This window comes from Carcharhinus amblyrhynchos, chromosome 15, assembly GCF_965287045.1.
Source record: "Carcharhinus amblyrhynchos chromosome 15, sCarAmb.v2.hapA, whole genome shotgun sequence".
Taxonomy (NCBI): Eukaryota; Metazoa; Chordata; class Chondrichthyes; order Carcharhiniformes; family Carcharhinidae; genus Carcharhinus; species Carcharhinus amblyrhynchos.
This window is the reverse complement of record NC_137338.1, coordinates 33044457-33060034: the sequence shown is the minus strand read 5'-3', so window position 1 is coordinate 33060034 and position 15578 is coordinate 33044457. Positions and strand designations below refer to the sequence as shown.

At 44.6% G+C, this 15578-nt stretch overlaps 1 protein-coding gene across 4 annotated transcripts in view; it reads right to left on the bottom strand.

Moving 5' to 3' along the window:
* tent5c (terminal nucleotidyltransferase 5C) overlaps window positions 1-8896 on the bottom strand; it is a 32401-nt gene extending 23505 nt beyond the window's left edge. For 2 of the 4 annotated variants that reach the window (XM_080203759.1, XM_080203761.1), the window contains exon 1: window positions 8627-8896. The gene's annotated coding sequence lies outside the window, so the exon portion shown is untranslated. Of the gene's footprint in view, window positions 1-6813; window positions 7159-8626 lie in introns of those variants that run through there. The other 2 variants (XM_080203762.1, XM_080203760.1) reach the window with 2 other exon arrangements.
* Window positions 8897-15578: the final 6682 nt, after the last annotated feature.

The window sequence follows — 15578 nt, the reverse complement described above, 5'->3', positions numbered from 1 at the left end:
TACAAGGCCAGAGGTCAATGGTTGGTCAAGAAGGTCACTGAACTCCTTTAATGTATGTGGGACCAAGGAACCGTCCTACAAGAATATAAGGATGCCTCCACTGTCCACCAGTACAAGTGGAAAGAAGTTCACCAATCTTGTGACAAATGTAGCGAAATCTCTGCTGTGGAATTAGTTGTCAGAATCCTTCTGAATCACTTAATGCAACTGTCACCCAGGATTTGCTGCCAGAGGTTTCAGAAAAGATACAGGAACCACTGATATGTTTTTTGCAGGGAGACTGCTCTAGTGGAAATGCGAAGAACAGAATACGGACTGCTACATCATGTTTGTTAACCTGACTGTGTCCTTCGACATTTTCAGCCTTGAGGAGGACCTTTGGAAGGTAATGGAGAAACTCAGCTGCCATTTGTCACAACAATTCCATGGCAGCATGTTTGCACATGTCCTGATGGTGATTAGTCTTCTGACCCATTTCTGGTTATTAATGGAGTTAAGCTGGCCTCTGTGCTAGTGCCAACCCTTTTTAACATGCCTTCTCTGCCATGTTCTCCAATGACTTCCATGATGGTGAATCTGGCATCAAAATCAGATATCACCATGATCTGGAAATTGCTCAATCTGAGATGTCCCAGATGAAGACCAAGGTGTCAAAGGACATGCTTCACTATTTCCTGTTTGCTGTTTATTCAAAGTTGGACATCTAGGGCAGGATTTTGTGGCCTCGTTTGCCCCAATGCCATAAAGTCCTGCCTGAGGTCAGCAGTCATTCCCATTGTCTGTCCCTTGCCCACTCTGATTCCTGGGGCGAGCAGGGCAGTAAAATTTCAGCCCGAATGAAGAATAGACTAATACTTCAATGCATGTGGTAACATTGACTTGATGATCAGCGCAAAAAAAATCCAGTAATTCACCAGGAAAACCCAATATGAATAAATTGCTGCTTCACTTGGAAGGAATGTTTGTGGCTTTGGACATAATGGAGAGAGGAGGTAAGTGGGCAGATGTTACATCTCTTAAGATTGCGTGGGACCTTACCTGGGGATGAAAATGAGGTATTGTGATTGAGAGACGATTAGAGCATTCTGCTGAGCAGTCCCTTTGGAATGCTGGTAGGGGAAGAGAAGGATGATGTATTTGCTGATTATTTCAGCTAAGTAGGAAACATAAATGTACCTTTTTATAAAAAGCAAATTGATTAAATAAGGATTTAGAAGCAAGTCATTGTCAAGCTGCTCACTTGTGGAAAGCAAACAAATCAATTTCACCGAGGCCTCTGACCAACTCTATTTAAAAACTATCAGCTTCAGATCCCTCTGTGTCTCTGAGGGATGTCAGAGCTATCAGTCTCCCTGCTCTGACTCAACCCTGATATACTGCTGAAGACTTGTTAACAAAGATATTGCAATGACAATACAAACTATAATTCCATTTACATGGGTGCAGGAATGCTTCTAATTCTGTGTGTGCACTGTTGTGTATCTTTGTGTGAAGTGGTAGGGTTGCCAACTTTTAATGTATCCCAGGACGTTTTAATCACATAGCCTCTTGCCTCCTACTATACCACTGATGGCTGACATGTCCATCTTCCCAAATCACTTGGAAAGTATCACTAAATAAGTTGATTATTGAACCATCCTTTTCAAGCTCAAACATTTACGATGAACACAGTAGTCCAAGGAAATGAAAATACATCTTTAAATCTCTCCTAATGTTCTTCTCCTGCGATGCCCAGGATAATGATCTTTAAATCCTGGATACTCCAGGAATTATTCCAGATTCCCGGCATCCACAGGATTTTGCTTTTATTTGATTCCAGGGCCATTCTGCCGTTTTGGCAACTCTTTATATGAGAACAGGTCAATACTACCCTATGATCAGTTAGAATTCATAATTACACAACTTACTTCATTAAAACATTAATGACATGAGAATGCGTTGATCACAAAGAGGTTTAACATACAATATAAATAGATTTTATTGATCAAGGCAAAATGCTGCAGATGTTGGAATCCAAAACAAAAACAGAAAATACTGGAGGTCTGACAGCATCTGTGGAGAGAGAATAGAGCCAATGTTTTGAGTCAAGATGGTCCTTCGTCAGAGCTCAAATGCTGTCAGACCTGGTGAATTTCCCCAGTGTTTTGTTTTTATATTTTATTGATCAATTTAATGTACCAATATGCCTGTCTTTTTGAATAACTTGCTCAGATAATATTTAGAACCAGTTGGGCCAAAGGACTTGTTTCCATGCTGTATGACTCTATAACATATTGGGGGAGATTCAGCCAGATAGCTCATTGCGTTTAAAATGAAACTTTGGTTCTCATCCAGAAAACACAAAATTAGCTCACCTTAAGACCTTGGTGTGCAGGGAACAAATTCAAAATTTACAGATGACAGAAAACTTGGAAGTACTGTAAACTGTGAGGAGGATGATATATAACCCTTCAAAAGGGCATAAACAATTTGGTAAAGTAGGCAGATAGGTGGCAGATGAAGTTCAGTGTGGAGAAGTGTGAGGTGATGCATTTTGGTAGGAAGAACATAGGCAGACAACATAAAGTTTATTTGTTAGCCTCTCAAGTAGGCTTATATTAACACTAAAGGAGAGTATTAAATTAAAAGCGGATGCGTTTAGAGTAGCTAAGGGTAGTGGGCGACAAGAGGATTGGGAGAGGTTTAAATATCAACAAAGAATGATGAAGAAGTTGATAAAGAAGGGTAGGATAAACTATGAAGCTGGGCTAGCGCTAAATATAAAGAAGGATAGTAAGAGTTTTTATAAATATATAAAAAGGAAGAGGCTGACTAGGGTGAACGTTGGACCCTTAGAGGATGAGAGGGGGGACTTAGTGGTAGGGGATGGGGAAATGGCTGAGGCCTTGAATAACTTTTTTGTTTTGGTCTTCACGGAGGAGGACGTGAATACTTTGCCAGGTGTTAGCGATGGAAAGATGGTAGGAGTGGAGGCCCTGAATGACATTATTGTTACTAGAGAGGCAGTGCTCGACAGACTGGAGGGACTGATTGTGGACAAGTCCCCAGGACCAGATGGAATGCATCCAAGGGTTCTGAAAGAAATGGCGGAGGTGATAGTGGATGTCTTGATGATTATTTTCCAAACCTCGCTGGATTCTGGGGAAGTGCCAGAAGATTGGAAAACGGCTAATGTTACGCCGTTGTTTAAGAAGGGTAGCAGGCAAAAGGCAGGAAATTATAGGCCGGTTAGTTTAACGTCTGTTGTAGGTAAAATGCTTGAATCCGTAATCAAGGAGAAAGTAGCGAGGCATCTTGAGGAGAATTGTTTGATAGAGCAGACGCAGCACGGTTTCGTTAAGGGGAAGTCGTGTCTGACGAATTTATTGGAATTCTATGAGGATGTGTCTAGGGCGGTGGATAGAGAAGATGTGTTTCTTGATTTTCAGAAGGCGTTTGATAAGGTTCCGCACAAGAGGCTGTTACAGAAGGTTAGGGGGCATGAAGTTGGGGGTAGGGTGTTAGCGTGGATAGAGGATTGGCTGTCAAATAGGAGGCAGAGAGTGGGGGTCAATGGGTGCTATTCGGATTGGCGGTTGGTGACTAGTGGAGTGCCCCAGGGGTCGGTGCTGGGGCCTCAGCTATTTACCATTTATATAGATGATCTGGAGGAGGGAACCGTGTGTATGGTGTCGAAATTTGCTGATGACACCAAGATTGGTGGAATGACAAATTGTGCGGAGGGTATGGAAAGTCTGCAGAGGGATCTAGATAGGCTGGGCGAATGGGCCAGGAAATGGCAAATGGAATTTAATGTTGGCAAGTGTGAAGTTGTCCACTTTGGTAGGAAGGACTATGACTTGCATGGCGAAAAACTGCAGCATGCTACGGTGCAGAGGGACCTCGGGGTCCTTGTGCATGAGTCGCAAAAACCCAGCCTGCAGGTGCAGCAGGTGGTCAGGAAGGCGAATGGGATGCTGGCCTTCGTAGCGAGGGGGATTGAATATAAAAGTAGGGAGGTCTTGCTGCAACTGTACAGGGCACTGGTGAGGCCACAGCTGGAGTACTGTGTGCAGTTTTGGTCGCCGCACTTATGCAAGGATATTTTGGCCTTGGAGGGAGTGCAGAGGAGGTTTACTAGGCTGATACCGGAGTTGAGGGGGTTGAACTATGAGGAGAGGCTGAATAAACTAGGCTTGTACTCGTTAGAGTTTAGAAGAATGAGGGGAGATCTCATTGAGACATATAAGATGATGAATGGGATGGATAGGATAGAGGTGGAGAGGCTCTTCCCGCTCAGAAAGGACAGTAGGACTAGAGGGCACAGCCTCAAGATAAGCGGGGGGGGAGCAGTTTAGAACGGAGTTGAGGAGGAACTTCTTCACGCAAAGGGTGGTGAATCTCTGGAATTCTCTGCCCGTTGAAGTGGTGGAGGCTGCCTCGCTAAATATATTTAAGACGTGGGTAGATAGGTTTTTGATAGGCAAGGGGATTAAGGGTTATGGGGAGAAGGCGGGAAAGTGGAACTGAGCCACGACAGATCAGCCATGATCCTATTGAATGGCGGGGCAGGCTAGATGGCCTACTCCTGCTCCTATTTCTTATGTTCTTACGTACAATGAAGTTACTGTGAAAATCCCCCAGTCGCCATTCTGGCACCTGTTTGGGTACACTAAAGGAGAATTTAGCATGGCCAATGCACCTAACCCGTATGTCTCTTTGACTATGGGAGGAAACCGGAGCACCTGGAGGAAACCCTTGCAGGCACGGGGAGAGTGTGCAGACATTGACCCAAGGCCGGAATTGAACCGGATCTCAAGCACTGTGAGGCAGCAGTGTTAACCACTGTGCCACTCTTATAAGGCGGAGCAGAGGGACCTGGATGTATATGTGTATAAGCCATGAAGGGGAGAGGGAAAGAAGAAAGAAATGGGGAGGGGGAAAGGGAAGGGAAAACATGGGACTAACTTTTTCTCCCCTTGATCGGAATTACCCACGCGTAGTTAGTGAAATTGAAGGATTGATTTGTTTCAACACCCAATAGAGCGTTTTTAAAGTGTGTTTTCGACACGGTTTAGTTCCAAAATAACTTCCAGACCTCATTCGAAGGACAGTGCTGTACCTGAACTGAAAATAAATCAGACCAAAGTTTATGACGGGAAATGACCAACCAGAGCTAGGAGAGAGCCGGACTTGTCCACATTTGTGCGAAAGGGGGAAAAAGGAAAAACGGGAGATTTATTCAGAATTGCGGTTAATGTTATCCTCCAAGGACACAGTAGGAATGGAAAACCCCAGTCCCGCCCTCCACAAACCTGGACCAGGACATAAATTCAAGCATTTCAATGGGTCAGCCCCACTGTCCAAATCCAGCCAGTTGCAATGCCCACCCGTTTATTTATTGAAGGGAAATGCCCTTTCCGGCTCCAGCTCTCAATTTACACTGCCAATGTTAGATTGGATTCTGGGAAGTTAGTTGAAAATTTGGAATGATGGAACTGAGTGACTCTTGTCTCCAATCGAGATGAGTTTGGGAGGGGGAAGAGCCTGTCATTGTCCAATACTGCCCACACGGACGATGACCCCTTGATTTCCAAACTAAACTTCCATGCAGAAAGGTAAAACAAACTGGGACTGAGCGGGGGTAACCCCCTTGGAATGGACAAGAAATTGGCTGGAATGGAAGACAACGAGCTACTGAGTGTGGAGATGTTAGTCCACCTCTTTGAAGGAAATGCCAGGTAGTGCGCTTCAGAGCGAGAGATGACTGAAGCAGCCAGCTTCATCCAGATCCGTCTGTAAATCAACTGGCCTCGTCGTTGCTGCTTAGCTGACTGGCCAGAACGTTACAATGCTAGTGGAAACCACAATTATTATCTCATTTGCACAAGGAACCTGCATTTAAGAAATTAAAAAAAGCGGAAGCAGGCTAAAAAAGGATTCGCAGAGGCTGTTTAGAGATAAGCTGAATTTATCTAAGAAATAGATGTATTTCCAGACGAGAAAGGCATGAAGGAGCATGGGAGAAAGGGAGTATGGCGTTGAAATAGAGGATTGGCCATGATCATATAGAATGGTGGAACTGGCGCGAAGGGCCGAATGGCCTGCTCCTTCTCCTACTGCATATGTTTTTACGGCCAACATACCGAGGTGGGTAGCATCTAATGACCGATTGAAAAGTGATGTAGAGATTGTGCAAAGAAGGACAGGCGGGGAGGATAGCTGGCACGCATGATTCGTGCCTGGAAAGGTGTCCAGGTATCCAAGGGTGAAGCTGAAAGAGCTTTCGAGTGTTAATAGGCTCCACGTTAAACAAGTCAACAGCAATCAACATAATCTAGGACAATGCGGGGATCAGAATAGGTCCAACAGTATCTTAAACCCCAGCTTTAGTGCTGTAACCAGATCTGACCCACAATGAAGATAATCCGACCCTGAGACAGTGCAGGGCTGAACTACCAGCCTGAGCCACAATGCGGGGATGTGAGTTCGAGAAGAAATCGAGGCTTTTCCACCTAAAATCGAGGCCTTAAATGCGATCGCATTGAATTATAAAATTGTAATGCTTATTATAAAAACGCTGATCCGAAAATCACTTCACATTTGCATGTGGGAGTAAACAGGTACAGGCCCATCAAATGCAATTTTAGGTGTGAAATCAGGAAATTATTCTTCGTACAGAGATTGAATTTGTTATTATTAATCTAACTCCAGAAAAGTGTATTGGACGCAGTTAATCAAATCACCAGTGAAATAGGAATCTAAGATACGCTATAATCGTCTCTCTGGATGAATTATGAAAGACCAGGTGGACTTTTGTCAGAAACAACTTACATTTATATAGCGCCTTCAAAGTGCTGAAACGTCTCTAGGTGCTTTGCGGGGAACGTTATAAAACAAAGGATTGTTTCCTCCGGTACAGTAGGCTACCTTTTCAAATATGCACATGCCTTCAGTGTCCCAAGACAGTTGGGTCTTCACTATTGTAAAACAGCTCAGCGACTCTCCATGTATTTTCCCACCGTGTCTGTTTTTTTAAAATGACTGGTCGATGTAGATGAGGGACTAGCTGATGGTGTAAAGTTGGCCACGGTCTGTGTTGAACACAGGCTGTACCTGCTTCCTGGTCGAGAAAATATTTCCTATTCTTTGTAGTACTCTCTGTCCCCACCAGGCTGCGCTCACCCTCCTCTATCTCAAGATTTTTTAAAAAGTTTTTTTTAGCCGTCCCAACACCATCTACCGTTACAGAATGTTCTCGCCTCGCTAATCAGATTTGTAAAGAACCTTGCCTTTTTCAAATATCTTTTTTACATTTAATACTGTACACACAGATCCCACAAAAGTACATTCAGTCTTCGTGTGTCTCAAGAGAATTATCAAGACTACAGAGCCCCTTTGATAGGGATTGAAGATTTACATTTTCCTCGATTTTACTATTTGACGTAATTGTACGCCGATTTCTGGATTTTTTTGCACAGAGGGAGGTAGTTTTTAAAGGAGCAGGCGAGGCACCATAATTATTGGGTGACAATTCCTCGAAGATATAAGCACACACACACCCGTACATCATTCACAATGAGCGCTGAACCGAAATATAGAGTCTAACCAGTCCCCACTCCCTTTGCACAGTGAGTTTATAATTTATTATTATTTGCTCTTCAGTCCTCCCGACGCGCTTTGTGCACACACGAGTCCAAGTTCCCTTATCACCTTCGTACAAGAACCAAACTAACTCCAGGATTGCTGCATGAGATTACTGTTACATTCCCATATCACACACGCGTCATGTACTATTTTAAACGGAGACAGCTCAAGGTACAAAAGCAGGAACAGAGCTCCGACTTGTTCTTTCATTTTGATTTCGTTGTCAATATTTTGCGGAACGATGTGTTCTTTGAAGTAAATCTGTCACCAGAGGCCAGTTGGCACATCATAAATGCTTGAAAGCGGCGTTTAAGTTTTAACGAACTGCGTTCGCCCTCAGGTCCAGTGCTGTATGTCTCCATACACTGATAACCCTGATATCTGTACACACTGTCTAATCGGCTTAGTATCTTGTTAAGAGCGCACTACTTCACATCTTTGTAAAACACGCTTTCAAAACACTCCCTACAATTTGATATCAGCTTTACATAATTCAGTTTAATAAGCACAAAACTTTCGCTTCGGATTAAAGCCGCTTTCCTTACCAGTAGATGATAATGTTAATAATATATACCTTTCACATAATGTATCCAAGTAAAATGACAGGCGCTGCAACTGAATCTGTCTTTATCTTTTCGTTTCCTCCCAATGCCATAACTTATATTTTAGCTTCGAGACATCTGGTGATTGTATCGAGCTATAATAGCTGCAAACTCCTTTTAAAAGACACACACGTGCTTTCCAAAACCGCAACGCAATAAAACAGTATAGTTAGTAATTCTAACTGGATGTTGTTAATGTACCTTACCTTATTTAAGCATATTCATCATATATATATATAGATACGGGCTCCCCATGCATAAATTAGGTACTATTGCCCTTATCTGTCACTGTTTAAAAATAGTATTCGCTGAATCAGCAGGTTAAGAGTAGCGCTGCCTGCAGTGAAATGTGACATCTCACTCACGGAGATGCAACTAGCTTTTCCAGTGTTACTCACCCCTACAAATAGTGCAATGGAATTGTTGACCAAAACTTCTTGGCTGTTTTAGAAAGTCGCGGCCAAAGCTTTGCAAGTGAAATAAAACATGATGTTCGTCTCAATTTAACAAAAAAAATTGTCCTGGATTCAGTTCCCCGTGAGATCCCTTCTTGGGTCACTTCGTCAGGATCTGGTGTCAGCCTCTTCCTCGCGTCTCTCGCTCCAGCTAATAAATATGATCCGTCTCTCCGAGTCAGTCTGTATAAATGGGATCACGGCTCCCAAACCCTCTCCGTGATCCGTACGTAAATTTTATTTCCATGGAGACGGAATCGTCAGACCCGCGGGCTGGCAGCCAAACCTTGTGGGTCTGAAGCTGGTGGCAAAGCCCCCTCTGCTGTCGCTACAAGCAAACAGCAGCAATTCCACACCTAATACTTCACTGCAAGAACGGGAACGAACCATTGTGTCCAATGCACTGGCTGTAACATTGTACTCAACCCCTCGGCTTCCTCTTTCTCCCCTCACCCCAACTCCATTGGAATTACCTCCTCTTCCAGTTGAAGTCACTTCCAGCAGACTTCTGAGAAAATTTACGGCGAATCCAACAACATTCTTGATAAAATTGGTGGTGGGAGTTGGGTGGGGGGGGGAGGTGTAGGTGGGGAGATGCTGGACTAGTAATCCAGTGAAGGTTATCCATTAGTCAGAAGTAGGCTTACATTCACACCGCAATTAAGTTACTGTGAAAATCGCCCAGTCGCCACACTCCGGCACCCAGGGTAATGCTCTGGGGACCGGGATTTGAATCCCAACATGGCAGATGGTGAAATTTGAGTTCAATAAAAATGTAGAATTAAAAGTCCAATGATGACCATGAAACAATTGTTGATTGTCGTAAAAACCCATCTGGTTCACTAATGTCCTTTAGGGATGGAAATCCATCGCCCTTACCCAGTCTGGCCTGCATGTGACTCCAGACGCATAGCAATGTGATTAACTCTTAAATACCCTCAGGGAGGGCAATAATGCTGGCCAACCCAGTGACACCTACATCCCATGAACAAATATTTTTTAAAAAGCTGCAAAGTGCAATTAAGAACTTTTTTTGTGTTGCAGCAGACCCTTTTCCCATTGTTATGTTAAATAAAGACAAAAATGATGGTGGATACTAGAATCAAACAAATACAGAAAATACTGGAGAAACTCAGCAGATCTGACAGCATCTGTGGAGAGAGAAGAGAGCCAACCTTTCAAGTCTGGAACCACCTCCCCCCTTCTGTAATGAAGTTACTGTGAAAATCCCCTAGTCGCCACACTCCGGTGCCTGTTCAGGTACACTGAGGGAGAATTTGGCATAACCAATTCACTTAACCTGCTCATGTTTGGACTGTGGGAGGAAACCAGAGCACCCAGAGGAAACCTACGCAGACATGGGGAGAATGTGCAAACTCCACGCTGACATGGGGAGAATGTGCAAACTCCACACAGACAGTGGCCCAAGCTGGGAATCGAGCTTGGGTCCCTGTCGCTGTGAGGCAGCAGTGCTAACAACTGTGCCACCGTGCACACACTGCTGCCATTGGTTTGATAGTGGAGGGAGTTAATGTTTGGGGATGGGATGCCAATCAACTGAGCTGCTTTGTCCTGGATGGTGTCAAGTTTCTTGACTGTTGTTGGAGCTACACTCATCCAGGCAAGGGGAGAATATTCCATTACACTACTGACTTGCGCCTTGTAGATGGTGGGCAGGCTTTGGGGAGTCAGGAACTGAGTTACTTGCTGCAGAAGTCCTAGCCTCTAACCCACTCTTGTAAAAACAGTATTTATATGGTTAGTCCAGTTCAGTTTCCAGTTAATGGTAACCACCAAGATGCTGATAGTGGGGATTCAGTGATAGTAATGCCATTAAATGTTATGGGGCGATGGTTAAACTCTCGCTTGTTGGAGATGTTGATAGCCTGGCAGTTGTATGATGTGAATGTTACTTGCCACTTGTCAGCCTAAGCCTGGATTTTGTCCAGGTCTTTCTGAATTTGGACATAGGCTGCTTCAGTCTCTGAGGAATTGCAAATCGTGCAAAGTATTGTGCAATGATCAGGGACCATTCCATTTCTAACCTTATGTTGGAATCAAGGTCATTGTGAAGCAGTGAAAGATGTTGGGCCTAGGGCACTACCCTGAGGTACTCCTGCGGTGATGTCTTGGAACTGAGATGATTAACCTCCAACCACAAACATCTTCCTTTTTGGCAGGTATGACTCCAAACAATGGAGAGTTTTCCCCCTTTTTCTTATTGACTTCAGCTTGCTAGTGCTTCTTGAGGCCACACTCAGTCAAAAGCTGCCTTGATGTCAAAGATGGTTGCTCTCATTTCTTTTGTCCATGTTTAAATCAAGACTATAATGAGGTCAGGAGTTCAGTGACCCTGGCAGAACCCAAATGCACTATTGTGAGCAGGTTATTCTTAAGTAAGTGCTGCTTGATAGCACTGTTGATGGCCTCTTCCATCAACCATTTCTCTTGATCCTCAGTTAAGTGGACTGATGAAGCAGTAATTGGCTGGGTTCTATTTGTTCCGCCTATTGTATATAGTATGTACCTGGGCAATTTTCCACATTATCAGGTAATGCCAGCGTTATAGCTGCACTGAAACAGCATCAAGGGGCATGGCAATTTCTGGAGCACAAGTCTTGAGTACTATTGCTGGAATATTGTCAGGAATATTTGCAGTATCCAGTACCTTCAGTTGTTTCTTGATATCACGTGAAGTAAATGAAATTGACTGAAGGTTGGCATCTGTGATACTGGGAACCTCAGGAGAAAGTCGAGGTGGATCATCCAATTGGCACTTCTGGGTGAAGATTGTGGCAAATAATTCAGCCATATCTTTTGCACCAATATGCTGGGTTCCATCATAATTGAGAATGGAAATATTTGTGGAGTCTCCTTCTTCAGTAAGTTCACCTCTTGAGTTGCGAGATTTGTTTAAAGTTTATCCCATTTAGTGCAGTGGAATTGCCACACAGTGGAATGGAGAGTGTTCCTCAATGTGAAGACAGAACCTCTTCTCCTCGAAGACTGTGCAGTGGTTACCTCTACCAATACTGTCATGGGCAAATGCATCTGCAGCAGGCAGATTAGTGAAGATAAAAAGTTTTAAAGTTTATTTATTGGTGTCACAAGTAGGCTTACAGTAACAGTGCAATGAAGTTCCTGTGAAAATCCCCTAGATCAATATTTTTCCCATTTGTTGGTTCAGTCACAACCTGGTTCAGTCCCAGTCAACAGAGTGGCTTGCTGAGCCATTTCAGAGGGACCTCGAAGACGGAGCTCTGTGATCCCACAGCCACAAATCAGATCAAAGCCTTGCAGTCCTGTCACATCCTAATGAATGGGAAGCCCAGCACATCCAGTATAAAAGGTAAGACTGAAGTATTTGCAAATATATGTTTCACCTCGGCCTCCACCAGAGGTCCTTACCATTACAGATGCTAGTCTTCAGCTAATTCGATTTGGTCCACATGATGTTAAGAAATGACTGAAGGTATTTCTTTTCAAATACTAATCAAATAAACTAACTCAAATTAAAAGGGACAGCTCCCCAAAAAGGGGGGACCTGCCCAAACCAAAAAGTAAAGTAGAAAGGAAACTTAAAACCTCAAACTAAAACGTGATTATCAGGGATCAATAATACATCCCAGCCCCTGTGGTGCCCAGTGGGCACGGAAGTTGTCAACTGTGCCCGTGGACACAGCATGCTCCCTTTCTAAGGACACCTGGCCACGAATATAGTTGCGGTAGAGAGGCAGACAGGATGGACGACCCCCTCGATTGCCCGCTGCCTGGACTTGTTGGTGGCTGGGCTGACCTGACCTGGTCAATAAATGGCAGAAGGTGCTGGATACTGCAAATTTTCTGACAATACTGCCCAATTTTCTGCCAATAATACTCCAGATTTGTGCACCAGAACTTGCCACATCCCCAGTCAGGTTGTTCCTGTACAACTACAACACTGCCATGTGGAAAATTGTCCCATTATGTCTCATCCACAAAAAACAACACAAACCCAAACCATACAATTGCCACTCCATCAGTCTACTCACAATCATCAGCAAAGCAGTGGAAGGTGTCATCAACTATGTAATGTGGCAGTACTTACTCAGTAATGATCTGCTCACTGGTGCCTAATTTGGGTTTTGCCAAAGTGTCTCCACTTCATGACAGCTTTGATCCAAATGTAGATAAAAGAGCTGAACTCTAGAGACTGCCCTCTGTGTCAAAGCAGCATTTGACCAGGTGTGGCATCAAGGAGTCAGTGTAAAATTGATCAGTGGGAATTGGGGGTAAGCTTTCCACTGTTTGAAGTCATCCGTTAGCACAAAGGAAGATGGTGGTGGTTGTTGGAGTCCAGTTAGCTCAATTTCCAGGCCATTGTTGCTGGAGTTCCTCAGTGATAGCACAGTGTTCATTACTAGTCATAACTCCTCAAATGTTGAAGCAGCCTCCACATAAACAGCAAGCCCTAAACAACATTCTGGCTTGAGATAATATGTGGCAAGTAACATTTGCAACACACAAATACCAAGTAATGACCATCACCAACAAGCAAGAATCTAATTAATGGCATTACCATCGCTGAATTCCCTATTGACCAGCAGTTACCATTGAACGGAATCCTATTTGGACTGGTTATTACAAATACTGTGGCTATATCTGAATGCACGAAGCATTCGGAATAAAGTGGATGAGCTGGTGGCGCAGATCGACACAAATGGATACGATCTGGTGGCCATTACAGAGACGTGGCTGCAGGGTGACAGGGACTGGGAGCTGAATGTACAGGGCTATCAAGTGTTTAGGAAGGATAGGCAGGAGGGAAAAGGGGGGAGCGTAGCTCTGCTGATTAAGGATAGCATCACGGTGGTAGCAAGGGATGATATTGGAGCCAAGGAGCAGAGGGTGGAATCGTTGTGGGTGGAGATTAGGAACAGCAAAGGGAGGAAGACGCTGGTGGGTGTGGTCTATAGGCCTCCGAATAATGATCTGGAGGTGGGGCGGTCTGTTAACGTGCAAATAAGTGCGGCGTGCAGGAATGGGACGGCCATAGTTATGGGGGATTTCAATCTGCATATTGATTGGTCGACCCATGTTGGACGTGGGGGGCTCGAGGAAGAGTTCTTGGAATGCTGCCGGGATAGTTTCCTCGAACAGTGTGTGTTGGAGCCGATGAGGGAGCGAGCTATCTTGGATCTGGTGCTATGTAATGAGGCGGGTAGAATTAGGGACCTTGTGGTGAAGGATCCTCTTGGGGAGAATGATCATTGTATGGTGGAGTTTCTGGTGCAGATGGAGGAGGAGAAAGTGGGTTCCCGGACACGCGTCCTCTGTTTGAATAGAGGGGAGTACGGTAGGATGAGAGAAGAATTGGCGAATGTGGACTGGGGGAGCGCGTTGGAGGGAGGGTCTGTTGAGGAGCAGTGGATCTTTAAGGAGATCTTTCTTGGTGCTCAGCGGAAATTTATTCCAATGGTCAAAAAGGATAGTAGGAGGAGAGGTAATAAGCCGTGGATAACGAAGGAGGTGAAGGAAAGTGTTCAATTAAAAGCGGAGGAATTTAGAGTAGCTAAGAGTAGTGGGCGAGAAGAGGATTGGGAGAGGTTTAAATGTCAACAAAGATTGACAAAGAAGTTGATAAAGAAGGGTAGGAGAAACTATGAAGCTGGGCTAGCGCTTAATATAAAAAAGGATAGCAAGAGTTTTTATAAATATATAAAAAGGAAGAGGCTGGCTAGGATGAATGTTGGTCCTTTAGAGGATGAGAAAGGGGACCTAGTGGTAGGGGATGAGGATATGGCTAAGGTATTGAATAACTTTTTTGTTTCTGTCTTCACGGAGGAGGACGTGAATAATTTGCCAGGTGTTAGCGATGGAAAGGTGGTAGGACTGGAGGGTCTTAATGACATTACTGTTACTAGAGAGGCGGTGCTCGACAGACTGGAGGGGCTGATTGTGGACAAGTCCACAGGACCGGATGGAATGCATCCGAGGGTTCTGAAAGAAATGGCGGAGGTGATAGTGGATGCCTTGGTGGTTATTTTCCAGACGTCGCTGGATTCCGGAGAAGTGCCGGATGATTGGAAAACAGCTAATGTTACGCCGTTGTTTAAGAAGGGTGCCAGGCAAAAGGCGGGGAATTATAGGCCGGTTAGTTTAACGTCTGTGGTAGGTAAAATGTTAGAATCTGTCATTAAGGAGGAAATTGCGAGGCATCTTGAAGGGAATTGCTTGATAGAGCAGTCGCAGCACGGTTTCATTAAAGGGAAGTCGTGTCTGACAAATTTACTGGAGTTCTATGAGGATGTATCTAGGGCGGTGGATAGAGGAGAGCCGGTGGATGTGGTCTTTCTAGATTTTCAGAAGGCGTTTGACAAAGTACCTCACAAGAGGTTATTGCAGAAGGTCGAGGGACATGGAGTTGGGGGTAGGGTGTTAGCGTGGATAGAGGATTGGTTGTCAAATAGGAGGCAGAGAGTGGGGGTCAACGGGTGCTATTCGGATTGGCGGATGGTGACTAGTGGAGTGCCCCAGGGGTCGGTGCTGGGGCCTCAGCTTTTTACCATTTATATAGATGATCTGGAGGAGGGAACTGAGTGTAGGGTGTCGAAATTTGCTGATGACACCAAGATTGGGGGAACGGCAAATTGTGCGGAGGGTGTGGAGAGTCTGCAGAAGGATCTAGATATGCTGGGCGAATGGGCCAGGAAATGGCAAATGGAATTTAATGTTGGCAAGTGTGAGGTGGTCCACTTTGGTAGGAAGAATGGTAGGAAGGACTATTACTTACGGGGCGAAAAACTGCAGCAGGCGACGGTGCAGAGGGACCTCGGGGTCCTTGTGCATGAGTTGCAAAAACCCAGCTTGCAGGTGGTCAGGAAGGCGAATGGGATGCTGGCCTTCATAGCGAGGG